The sequence below is a fragment of the Lygodium microphyllum genome, chromosome 25 (assembly GCF_053477565.2).
Source record: "Lygodium microphyllum isolate KBCC chromosome 25, Lygodium_microphyllum_v1.1.10, whole genome shotgun sequence".
In the NCBI taxonomy this organism is placed as follows: domain Eukaryota; kingdom Viridiplantae; phylum Streptophyta; class Polypodiopsida; order Schizaeales; family Lygodiaceae; genus Lygodium; species Lygodium microphyllum.
The window spans coordinates 66876854-66891241 of record NC_141159.1 but is presented as its reverse complement, the minus strand read 5'-3'; the positions used below and the strand labels follow the sequence as shown (position 1 = coordinate 66891241).

The 14388-nt window shown below is 36.2% G+C and overlaps 1 pseudogene; it reads left to right on the top strand.

Moving 5' to 3' along the window:
- Window positions 1-2953: 2953 nt before the first annotated feature.
- LOC148014321 (protein argonaute 1A pseudogene) lies at window positions 2954-7184 on the top strand (annotated as a pseudogene).
- The last annotated feature ends 7204 nt before the right edge of the window (window positions 7185-14388 follow it).

Here is a 14388-nt window from a genome sequence, read left to right as displayed (position 1 = left end):
TCCAATGATAGGTCACATCATATGGTTTTGAGAAACTTATGGGCATGTTATCCGAGTGCTACCTTTTTAGTATTTAAAAAATAGGAATTGGGAGATTCCCAAACTCACTAATATTGTGTTATACAGTGGTTGGGTTGATCCAGAGGGTCCTCTGTTCTGGTTTTGATTTAGAACTCTTGTTGAGACCTAGGGTTGTTGATTCCAGTTGGTGGGGTTCCATTGTTGTTGAGTTGCCATTGGAGGAACTATTTGAGGTCACTATTGTTGTGGTTGAACCATCATTTGAGGCATTGTCATCTACAACCACTATGGATTAGGTGCATTGTATTGCGGCATTTTTTGCATCTGGGGGTAGGGGTAGGGAACTATCCCTAGAACTGCATTTGGTGGGTTTACCATTCTTGGTATGGGAGGAGGTAAGATTCCTCTTCCTGAGGTCATTGACAACCTTGCTTCAACTTCGTCATATAGACTTGCACCTTCCACTGTAGTTTGTAAATTGACTAGTCTTCTCAATTCCACGAATTTGTAAACTTCTAGTTGTAGGTCTATGAGGAACACTACTTTTTGGATGCCTTTATCCAAATGATGATTGGTTAATCTCTTCAGGATGGATTCCATTTACGAGAAATAAGATTCTACTCTTTCTCCAGAGGATTGTGACTTAGGTTCATAAACTCCTCTCGCATCCGCTCTTCAAAACCTTCATGCCTGAATTTAGTGAGGAAGGCTGTCCCATGTGCCAAAAGTTCCTGCTACTTGTCTCTCATACCACTCAAACGTCGCGGCTTTGAAAGTGGTGGAAAATATTTCTAAACCAATGCTTGGGGGTTCTGGCATTGTTAGCCATACATGCTACCATCAACTCTGTTACATGAAGATGAGGATATTCATTGTACTCTCCCTTAAAAATGGGCAATGGGACTACATTTGCTGGCTTGTCATCAATATTTCTAGGGCGGATTTGACTAGGAAGGGGACCTTGAGTTTTTATGGGGGCTTTTGTAAAAAGTACTTTCAGGGCATTAAAGGAGGCTTTTGCTGCTGCAAGCTTGTTCTCTTTGCCTTCTCTCTTCTCGCATACCTCTGGACTCGTTCTAGTGCTTGCCTCTTGATTGCGATATTCATCACGGGGTTTGCTGCAGCTAGTTGGTTTGTACTCAATAGAACAAAATCAGAGGAGGACTTTAGTCTCTATGGGACTCTCTGGCCAACATTTCTTCTAGTTCCTTCTTTTTTATGTCTCTGAATTCAGCCTTCAAACCACTACAGAGGGGGAGATATTCCATTTTGAAGGTATCAAAACTCATTCTTCTGAGAATCATTGTGGTGCCATCATCATAATAATGCCAGCTTTTGATGGTTTCAATAGTGTATATTGTGAAGAATACTCGATCCACCAACTTCCAATGGGTTGCTAATTGGGCAAACAAGAGATTGTCAGTACACCATGCATCCCACGTGTCGTGCTGTTGATCATCTACGAACAAATTCTAACTCTTCTCTTTCTTGTTTTCGTGAACCTCCATTGACCACGACTCCTGAAGCTTCTTCACAATATCCCACTTGATGATGTCTGGAAATATGCTTCCACCATTGTAGAATGAACTTCTTGTGGAAAGTGGATTTGATAATGAGAATCTCCAACTCTTCAGTGGAAGAAGGAACTTTCCAAACATCCATTGAATTCTTCTCTTCTTGGCAATGCGATTTCCTTCATTTTCAGCCTCTTCTGATGCTTGTTGATGGCAAGTTTTCCCACCTGTGCACCAAAAACATGGAGTCCCAAGAGAGACACCAAGGAAAAGGGGTTTCTACTGTAAGAAAATATATCTTGTAACATCAACAACCATCTCTTTCAACTTTTATGTGATCACAATAAAGAAAACACCACCGCTAGCAAGAAATCTTCATGCAACATCGTCAAAACAATCTCCCACGATTTTAAATTCAATAAAATTGATCATTCTCTCCATATTCTTCATAGAATTCATCAACCAACAAAGAGAACACAAAAGAAACAACACTTTGAATGGAAAAATATCACATAGTATTCATCATCATTGTCTTCTTAGTTTCCTCTCACAATCTCTCATAGAAAGATACATTGTTTGGAGAGAATTGGCTATCTCTGACTCTCTCTTTCTCTCTCAATCAATAGGACGTCATCTCCTCACTACAATACTCAATAATCACTCGTAATAATCCTTCTTTGGTCATGGATGCCCCTTCCAAAAGGTGTGTCTGATATGAAAGGTCACCAGAGCCACTATAGTGACTCTTCATAGCTCATCACTACTGTCACTTCACTCTAGTCTTCTCTTGAGTCTTCAACAGCTACTTCTTCCACTTTCTTGAGCTCTTTTAAATTTACATTCACCTCTTTCCAAGGCTAGAAAAATTTCACAAGGTCACACATACATTCCATAGAACACTTACAGAGGCATATAGAACAGAACCAGAGTAGGGATATAGGCTCTACAGAAGCTCAACGAAAGGCTACAGAAGGTCAACAAAAGGCATCAGAACCTCATAACTCATACTAAAACCATTCCAAACGATCAAAAATCATCTAATGAGCTTTCAAAAGACCTCAACCTCCATCAATCATTAATCCATGCTTCATATAGAAGAAAATCATAATAAAACAGAAGCTAAACAAAACCAAGTAGAACCTCAACAAAACCTATTAGAACATCAAAGAGCCTCATATTTCTACTGAAAATCATCATAATCTTCCAAAAAATAATCAATCTCATCCAAAACACTCTTAGAATCTTCCAAAACAACTAATCATCACTCAAAATCCTTAAAAAATCAACCATTTAGGGCTCAAAAACAACAAAAATCAATCGAAAAATCTAGTCATTTCAGCATTCAACATCCCCATATTCTTGTGATGATGACCAATAACTATAAATGTGAATTCTCAAGGTGGATTTTTTTTTCAATTATGGCAGAAAACAAGGACATTCTTAAGGTAAAAATGGGACTTTCACATGTTATATTTGACAACTAGCATTCTCAAGGTAGAAAGAGGGATTTCACATCCCATATTTGACAACTAGAAATGGGCATTCTCAAGGTGGAAAGATGGAACTATCAAGATAGAGATGGGCATTCTCAAAGGTGTAAACTCCCTCTACAGGAAAATATATAAGTATTATAATGGTAGCAGCAAGCAAATTAGCCAACCAAAAACATCTCTCTTACATTACCTTCATAAACAAAAATGTTTTGTACACTCCGATTGGACCTTTGTAAAGAAGTTTTAGTATGGTACTCAAAAGGATCCTTATCAATATAAGATAGTGCAATTTTACATGATTTGGTGGATTTTCTTACCTTGGCCATGAAGATCAGTAAGCATAAATGCAAAGATTTCATACTTGAGGACTCTTCATGGCTTGAGAAGTCATGTGTCATCTACATCAGTATCCCTTTGATGCTTGTTGCCCTCCTATTGGCATTTCTACTCATATCTTATAGAACAATTCTTGATCATAAAATTTGAATCTTTTCCACCAAATTATAGATGGATGTTCACACTCTATGTTGTAATTACCAAGAACAAATTAACTAAGAATTGGATATCCCTTCTTTATGGTGAGCCACATGAGGATATCATAATTCACCAAGACAATCAACCATAAAATATAAGCGATTGAGTACTGGCCAAAATGGTTGACCTTGTCCATGGCAAGAGATGAGCGCAATAATGTTTTGACTCTTTTAAAAAATTCATTCACGTGTCCTGAATGAAGTTCCATATGCAAATATCTTGACTCCTTTTTAAAAATTTGGCCACGTGTCCTCAATGCACTTCCATGCCTAATTGAGAGATGCTTTATGTACATTTGTCAATACAATCCCATGGCATCAACAAGGTAAACTTTTTGATGCATGAAGTAAAATTTTTAATTGATATTGTGACTCATTGGGCATACTTGCAATACTAATGTATGCTACATTTTGGATGCTTGTCCATGTCTCTAAGATCATTGTTGAAGAGTACATAATCATTAGGAAATGCATGGATGAAGTTGTGGTCCACTCCTAGCCTTTGCAAGATCTTCTTTCAAATATCCTAGGCTTGTGGCATGGCATTTAGAGTAGGTAATATATGATCCTTCAAGAGCTTGTAGTTCAAAAGTGACTTAGGATTAATGCTATCCAAAACAAAACAATCCTAGGAAAAATATTTACATCACCCAAATAACACTACAACACTTATGTTGTTCCATTCACATAAACCAATTGTATGTTTACTAAAGAGAGACATACCTTTAGATTGAATATCCTTGGTTTCCAAGTTGAATGAGGAGCTTGAGAGATAGATGCATATGCCTTTCCACTTGTGGGCTAGTCATGACACTTACCTACAAGTTCTCTTGCATCCTCGTCTCTTTGGTATATGATTGGAAATTTTAATTCAAAGTTGGAATACCAATACCAAAACTTTAGGATTTTTTACACAATGATCCATTAAAGAGGGATCAAAGGATCTATGTCAATGCATATGATGCATTGTATATCACAATTTGAGTTTTTTAAACTCACTAGATTGGAGATTCTTATATTGTTGCAAACTAATGACAAATGTGGACTTGAGAATTAAGTTAATATATGATTTGGGATTGATTTAAAATATTTTTACTATTAATTTAGGATCTAGCCATTGTTACCTTCATTTCTATCTCTTGGGACTTCTTTCTCTCTCTATCTCTATCTCTCTTTCTAGTTCCATGCATTGCCTTTGTTGTTGGTTGTAGTTATGGCCATCTTCCTTCTTTTTTAGTTGCACATTCTATACATGCTACTACTTTTCACTTGTTATTATGATCTAATCTACAAATTTAGAAACCTACATAGTAATGCATTGACTTGGGAACTTGCCCTAAATCTACTAATTGAGGGACCTATCAGCATGCAACATACTAACTCTTTTAAATTATGAATGTACAAATAGATGTACTAACTTGGGCTAGTATGTTAGTAAAAATATACATACTAATTTGATTTAATTTATATTACCTCATCTAACACACTAGAGTCGTTTAATCAATTAGTTGATTGATAAAGTAATTATATGACTTAGTTACTTAAAAATATCATTCACATGCCTACGTGCATGCTAACCTACTTACCTACTAACATATCCTCTCTCTTTCTCTCTTTCTAGCCTACCTTCACAATAACCTAACACATATTCTCCTTTCTTCTTTATTTTTTTCTCAAATAGACCTTATTAACATTGTAACCTAATGTATCAATATATTAGTCCATTGTACTAATGTACCTAACCTAACATACAAATCTAATTATGTACTATCATGGTAATACAATATGATCTAACCTACTAATTGACCTAATGTAATAGATGAATATGGTAATTTGCTAAAGTAGTTATAGTAAACTTATAGAACCAATTATGAACTAATTAGAATAATTGCTTAAGTATCAAATGATTGTCATTAATCTATATCAAAGTTCTCATTCCTAATGTACTAATTATTAATTATTCAATATAGAAATACTTATTTCCAATGCACCAATCATCAATTAATATCACACTAACACACAAGGGAAAAAACAATATAGAGAGGCCATGTTATATGTGAGTGGTTGACACTTTAGACAATAATTGGTTGTTTAGGTGAGTACATTTAGATGATTACTTGTGGTTTTAGGCAATGTATCATAATTTTAGGTGAGAATAAGTAGGATAGTAATATAATTTTAAGACTAGGCTATACATTTACCTTACCTTACCTTGCATAACCCAAAAAAAAAACTCAAAACATAGATGTGTAATGCTTTGTAGTGTTGCAAGGGTATGATGTTTGCTTGATGCACTTTGGTAGATTTCCTATTGTGTGCTTTATTTGCATGATTTTTGAGATTATTTATATACAAATGAATTAGAAACATTATTCGCATATGAAGTTCAATGAACATAGGCTCCTTAGAAATCCATCAATCGTAGAAGTTAGGATTATATTAGAGGTTTACTAAGAGGCCTAATTTAGTTTAGGTAGGCATAGTAAGATGGTTTCACATATGATGACATGAGAGAGAAGATTAGGAATTTCAAAATTACTCGCCATGTGAAACTTTTCTTCTAAAGAAACTTTATTTAGTAAAGGGTGGTGTTGCACTTCTAGTAGGGAATATAATTCTCCCACGATTATGATGGCTCTGAGAGATATGGGAACACAATATGTTGAGTCCTATCATTGCATTTTTACTACTTGACTTTGCTCAACATTAGCCATAATACATATGCTTATGTGGGAAAATTTTCCCTGTGCATATACCATTTTTTCAAGAAGGGGTTGTTTGATTATGATTTTTGTTTGAGCTCCTTGATTTCTCCCCCATTTGAGGTATAAGAGAGGGGGGATTTAATAATGGGGAAATACTAGCTAGACTGGTTGGTATATAAGGTGTTAGGGACTTGATTTTTGATCATTAGATAATAATACAAGTCTCCTTTCATCTTCACCTCTCTCTCCAAGATTTCATGGCTTCTTCGTCTCTCTTTCTATCTTTCTCTCTCCTTTTCTAGTATTTCTCTCTCCTCATCACTCTCTTTCTCTCTCTTCTTGCAATCTTTCTCTCTCTTTTACACACATATTCTCTCCTCTTCTTGTCTCTCTCTCTCTTGTCCTCTTCTTGACAAGTGGTATTAGAGCATTAGACCCACTTAGATGGGGCTCTCTCTCAACATTGACATGTCTTCTATAGCATTTATTGAGCCCTTGCCGGTCATAGAGTTTGTTGCACAGTTGTTGGGAAGAGATGTTTCTAGGCATTTGTCGGATCCTGATAGAATAAAGATAAAGAAAACGTTGCGAGGAGTCAAGGTAGAGGTCACTCATTGGGGGACAATGCGGAGGAAGTATTAGATATCTAGATTAACCTCATAGCCAACCTAGGAATTGACCTTTCTGATCGACGAGCAAGGGACAATGAAGTCTGTGGTAGAGTATTTTCAAGAAACATATGGATACACTATTCGTAATACTGCGCTTCCATTTCTACAAGTGGGAAACCAATAGAGGCCAAATTACCTACCGACGGAGGTCTGTAAATTTGTTGAAGGACAGAGATACTCTAAGCGATTGAACGAGAAATAGATCACAGCACTACATTGTGTCTTTGCCCGCCCTCCACCTAAATGAAAAGTGGTGCCCCAAAGCTATTCACCTCTAGATGCAAGAGCCACCCTGGCTAGATCAACCGCTGTGGGGATGGAATGTAGGAGAGGGGGGGATTTAATAATGGGGAAATACTAGCTAGACTGGTTGGTATATAAGGTGTTAGGGACTTGATTTTTGATCATTAGATAATAATACTAGTCTCCTTTCATCTTCACCTCTCTCTCTAAGCTTTTATGGCTCCTTCCTCTCTCTTTCTTTCTTTCTCTCTCCTTTTCTAGTATTTCTCTCTCCTCGTCACACACACTCTCTCTCTTCCTGTAGTATTTCTCTCTCTTCTACACACACACTCTCTCCTCTTCTTCTCTCTCTCCTGTCCTCTTCTTGACATGAGGTCTTTTTTGACAGTAGCATAGAGGAAAATGATACAAATGGATGCAGCTTCCTTTTCAATCATATCTAATTAATGCCAAGGTTTGAAAATATATTACCTCTACATTAATAGATTACTTAAGAAAGTGTTAGGCTTTAAAAATGGAGATAAATTCAAAAGTTTAAATATACTTAATTTTCAATAAAAATGACAAATAAATTTCATTTGAGTTACTTATTATTCTAGATTAAATTTTTTATTATATATTAGAGTAATTTTACATTTACTACTTGGTAATCAAGACTTAAAATCCCTCATTCTTCTCAACCAAATTAATAAGTCTAGCTAAAGAAATGAAGCTTCCAAATCTAGCACTATTTTGGAAATTTATATGGAAAACATAATGTTCTCTCCTACAAATACTTATCCCTATGAATAGTATCCATATGAATCATTAGTTGTACAAATGTCTTTCATATGACTTTTAAGTTCACACTTGAATATTTTCATACAAAAAATGAGTTGTATGAATACCTCTCATATGGCACATATATTGATACATTATTTAACAAGAAATACTTACATATTATTAAGTTATTTCCTCTAAATTTTCAAGCTTTTTTAGAGCTCATATACTATTCACAAGTAACAAATTTTTTTTAATTTTACAACTTAGGTTGTATTCGTTATAGTTAACTAATGGGAAAGAGGGTTGATGGCATAGCAATACCAAAGAGGTAGCTATATTGTGAGCGGGGGGTATCAATGAATATTTCGTGATCAAAAGAAAAAATAGGATGCCCTCACTTGTCGCATAAGGTTGGGAAATGTCATATCTCCCTCATTCATAATTTGATTTTGGTGATTCGATAGTTCTTTTGTGGATTTTGAGATGGTATAAATCTATTAGTGATGTCAAATCCTCCAAATTATGTACTTACAAAGTTTACATCACAATTTGAAAATTTTGACACAACCAATGTAGAGCATCTCAAAACCCCCAAAACAACTCTCAATCACCAAAATCAAACCTCAATTGAGGGAGTATGTCTTTTCTCCCAAACCTTGATAGTTAAGAGAGGGCTTTCGCTTGATGAAACTCTCCTTGGCCTATGACAATCTAAGAACATGTATAGAAAATAATTTTTTTCTTGTATATAACTCTATACTTCTCCAAATTAACATTTGATATTTTCATTTTGGTTAATTCATGCCTAATTCACACTTTGATAATTGATTTGCTTAAATTGCGATTATTGGCCTAACAATGCTTACCTAAGCTACACCACTCATGTAATTTCCTCACCTAAACTATTGGTACTCGTCTAAAGTTCTAATCACTTATACAAAATTGTGTCACTTGCCTAAAATTTTTATTTGACAAACATTAGCCAATCTTCACACACAAGAGAGAGAGAGACATACTTATGTATGCTAGTCTCATTACATACCAAACATGCCCGTCTTAAATACTAAAGGAGTCACGACATAATGGTAGTTAAATCTCAACCTCTATGCTATTGATGGGGGCTCAAACCTTGTTAGATGCAAATATATTTTTTATTAATGAAGGTCTTATCTTCTAGTGATTAGTGATTGGGTACATATAAAATCTTAGGTGGGGGAGAACCCCCACCCAAAAGTGTCTGCCACCCAATAAAATTGCCGCAAGTCAACCAATGAACACTTCCATTTTTGCAAAGACCAGGCATCCATTATGGTGTGTAATTTGCATGTGTGGGTTGAATATTATGGGTGCATGAATTCAAACCTTGATTTGTGCTTCTTAGGTGGCACATATTGATTCACATTCAAAGATCAAGGTTTGTAATCTCTTCATATTGAATTTATATTTTTAACACATATGCATTGAATATATATATATATATTGCCTCCCCCATGCCTTGATTGCATTGAATACCACATGAACTACATGCACATGTTCTTCTCCATTTGCTTGCCACCATAGTTGTGTGCCATAATTGCTTGTTCTTCTCCTACTTTCATGGACTATCTATGCTACCTACCTAGGATCTTTGTTGTATCTACTTAATTAGTTGGACGATCTATGCTTGGGATATGAGGTAGGTAGGATTGTGGCTATAGGTGTCATCAAGGTAGCTCAAAAGATGGAGCCCATGGAAGCAAAGGTTTTAGGGCTCCAACCAAGAAGAAATGAATATTGTAGATCCTTTTGATTGATATGTTTGCAATTATTTTTGTTAGAAGATGCTTTATTTTGTGCTATTGAATGATTAAGATGTTGATGTCTAAGGTTATGCAAACTTGGAAGTGGTGTGCATACTGTTACCTTACCAAGTTTTCATGAGTACTATTTTGCAATTATAGTAGAGACTTCTAATGGAGAGAGAGAGAGAGAGAGAGAGAGAGAGAGAGAGAGAGAGAGAGAGAGAGAGAGAGAGAGAGAGAGAGAGAGAGAGAGAGAGAGAGAGAGAGAGAGAGAGAGAGAGAGAGAGAGAGAGAGAGAGAGAGAGAGAGAGAGAGAGAGAGAGAGAGAGAGAGAGAGAGAGAGAGAGAGAGAGAGAGAGAGAGAGAGAGAGAGAGAGAGAGAGAGAGAGAGAGAGAGAGAGAGAGAGAGAATTCTTTGCCAACTGCACACACATATAAGTTTGCTATTGCCTTTGGTGTTTTTGATATATTCTTAGTAGGCAACAATATGTTGTGCAATGTGCTAATTCTAGGATATGCTAAATGTTTTTTTGAATGAGAATTATATAGGGGGACTGTCATGTTTTGACATGTAGCTATAGAGTGCCTTTGGAGGTCATCACACTTGTGTACACCTTGAAAGATTATGCTTGCATAGGAGCTATAGAAAAAGGATTGGAAATACATACAATCTTTATTAACTTGAGTTTGGGTAATGTCATTCCATTTGCCAACACATTGAGAGACACATTTGGCAAGTATGGCTTGCTGACAAAAGTGACAATATGTATTTTACAAGCTATCAAATCACGATATAGTCTCAACAAGAAGTACATTGATTACTAGGTTTTCCTTTAAATTGTGTTGCAATTTGTAGTTAATTGAAGGCTTTGTGGTGGTATATGAGCTCTAGAAAGAGGCCACTCTAAAATAATCATAAGAAGAACATAGTTAGAACCTCATGTAGCAAACACACTTGTTGTCTAGAATGCATGCTTTTGGAAGGCCCTAACTACATGAGCATAGACATGGTGATGAAGCTTTGAAATGCTTGTGGTGCATGCAAGACAAAGGCCTTTTGTCAATGCAATCACATTTCTAGGCATTTTGAAAGCTTGTGGTTGCATAAGAAGATTAAAGAGATATATGTTAAGTTTCATAGCTAGGCGCAATGCATTATGAGCATGTATGCTAATTGGTGTGAAGATATGATAGGGTTTGCATCAAGAAAACATAGAATATATTAACATGACTAAAGCATAATAACTTAGACCAAGATGTAAAAGTGTAAAACACAAACAAAACATAAAGATAACTTTGAAGTAATGAATGAAAGTTGCAAATGAATGAAAGAGTATAGAAGATGCTCAATGCTCAAAGGAAGAGTTGTCCAATAGCCAATGACTCTTGTGGGAGCGAGTTAAGGGAGTAGTTGGAGAGTGACGTCCACTAGATGGAGACAGATTCGAAGGAATGTAAACACCGGTTAGAGTCTAGAATGGCTAGGCAAATGGAGACCTCCAAGACTAGGGCAATAACAGTGTGATCGAACCTAGTACAATAAAAACACAATTGTACAAGCACCTGTCTAATCAGGGTAGTAGCAAGGATGGGTAGAGCTCCGATCTTTAGACTATTGTGGAGTGTGTCTGGCACAAGAAGTAACTATAGCTTATCGACGAACAATAGAGGATGTAGAAACACATGCAAAAAAGGTGGTAGAAGAGGTGTAATAGTTTACGTCAATAGTCAAACTAAAAACATAGTTGCATATAGGGTGCTAGGGGTAGGAGAATATGTGGTAGAAATCACAGTGGGTTGAAAAACCACCCACTAGTTGGAACCTACAAAGAAGGGATGGAATAAGTGGGTTGGGTAGCCTCCTATATTTATAAATGTGGATCCTCCCAAAGTTTGGGTGTTTGCTTTTACGAGACATATACATTTTGGTATTTTTTGAGTTTTGGGGCTATTTTAATGAGCTAATCAAGTCTAATGTGTGTAATGTACAGTTATATCCTGATAATTGGGATGTGGTGACAAAAGTGCAAGTAATGTTCACGTCTAGTATGGGATGTAGTCTCTTGGATGTAGGACTTATAAATTGATCTAGTGTGGCTTCCCATGGCTTGATGTATCCACATCTTTAACATTGGAAAGCCTATTAATATATGAACTATTATTGGCATCATGATCTCCATTTAGCTGCTCAAAGTCTATACAATAGTTGTCCACTAATTCTTCTTGAAGCGCATGAGAAATTGCCTTAGCTCCTCTTCCTTTGCAAAGTTTAAGTGGTGATTTATACATTTGTGAGTTGCTTTATGGCTCTTCTCTATTATTTTTCTTATAATCTTATCTAATGAGTTTTTAGGACATTAGTGGTCCATCAAATTTCATTAGCTTCCTAGTAGCAATGAAGTTGCAACATGCATACTTGGGTTTTTGGGGTTAACTGTGCTTCATCCATTACCTATCACTTCTTTTCAATAGAGTTAAATGCAAACAAATAATTTTTGAGGTAATTATGGTGCTTCATGTTTTTGTTTTTGGTTAATAAAGCTTACTTTCAATAATGGGTAGCTTACCCTAACATCTACTTGTTTCTTAACTTGCACAATGATTCCTTACAATATTTGAGATGTGCAATATGTCAATCATTAGCGAGCTCTTATATGTGACATTAAAGTGGTGTAAAGTAATCTTAGAAACATAGCTATGTTTGGGATGTGAATAAATTTGTAATGTGCCTTAGGGGATGTGGGACACATGGATCAAAAACTCACGCACCACTGGAACTGAACCCACACTCAATCCACTATGCCACAACTGTGTTGGCAAACATAGCTATGTTTTGTCATAAATAGTTTGAAACATAATAAGGAAGTCAATGGTGTAAGGGTGGCCTGGGAGAGCATCATGATGTAGTTGTTTTTCCCCACATCCACCAATGAGTCCCCAAACACAAAATAAGCACTAAAATTGAAAGCTTGCAGGGCTACCACCTTCATGTCACCACCCCCTCAATATGATCATCACTTGACGTCCTAGCTATCATATCATGAACCTTGCTATGCTGCCCTGTGCAGTGTGCTATCAGAAGTTGAATCATTAGTGAATGGCTTATCTTGTAGCTTCTATGCTTGTAGTCCTAGTACATTACAACTACAACTCCATATGCCAGTAGTCCTAGTACATTACAACTACAACTCCATATGATCAGCACCATTAGGTTCATTCCTAGTGTCCTTATTAATGAGGAGTGATTAAGGCTTCTTGCCACCATGATGATGAATTGAGCAGGCCTTGTTTGATAATTAGGTGCATGCTTGCAGCTCACCTAAATTCATTTTCATTTATGCCTCTGTGCGCGCGTGTGTGTGTATAATTTAACTTGGGATCATTGATCCCTCAAAGTAGTATAGATAATCATATCTTAACTGCCCCATGCTTACCTCCTCCCTCTACCAAGGGGCTGAGCCCTCTACCAAGGGACTGAGTCCTCAATCATATCATAAAAAAGTTTCCAAATGTTGATTTTTAATCCATTTGCATGGTCTTTAAGAAGTTATCAGTAATAGTATCTTCTTCGATGGGTTGTTGTAGACCCCTACCAAGGACGAATGGGCATAAATAGGCATTTAACTATAAGGGGGCCACATAAGACGATCGAAGGTTGTGTCAATTTTACTTTTTACATCATTAGGTGTGGAGCGCCAATAATCATTTAAATATAAGGGGGCCACATAAGACGATTGAAGGTTGTGTCAATTTTGCATCATTATTGCAAAAAAGGAGGTGTCACTAATCCTAGAGAAGGAGAACGATTGAAGCTTGTGTCAATTTCCCTTTTTTGCATCATTATTGCAAAAAAAGATGTGTCTCACTAATCCAAGAGAAGGAGAACGATTGAAGGTTGTGTCAATTTCCCTTTTTTGCATCATTATTGCAAAAAAGGAGGTGTCTCATTAATCCTAGAGAAGGAGAACGATTGAAGGTTGCGTCAATTTAAATACAAGGGGGCCACATAAGACGTTTGAAGGTTGTGTCAATTTCCCTTTTTTGCATCATTATTGCAAAAAAGGAGGTGTCTCACAAATCCTAGAGTAGGAGAACGAGCTCTCTCTTGTGATTTTAATAAATACCTAAGAGAGGTTGGGCATTATGCTCAGTAAAACTTCTTTCACAAGAAATTTCATAAAAATGAAGCTTCATAATGATGGCACAACCCCTCTTCTCAATGGCATGAATTGGCTGGTTGGCTAATGTTATCCCTACATACATTCAACTAAAAAAAATAGAAAGCCATTTGCTCCCTCCCAATCTAGAGCTTGATGATATCCTCTAGGTGGTTGTTGGATTGATTGATCTAGCAAGTCTAAGATATCACATTTTCCTCAACTTTATTAGAGTCAAGAATAGCGAAAAAGAATGACCATTGACTAATCCTTGGATTAAGAAAAGAGCCAAAGAGAGTTTACTATACATACAAGAATATGGTGTTTTTTTGTCTTCTCTACTTTGGAGATACTAGAGTCCATTTATTTGCTCTCTCCTCTTTTTTAGCCAAAATCTCCAAAGTCTAATATAATTTGGTAGTTCCAAGGGTATTTTTTACTGGCAAAAAATTGTCCAATGATATGCAAGGTTAGTGTGAAGTTAATATTGATTGTTTTGAAAATTAGG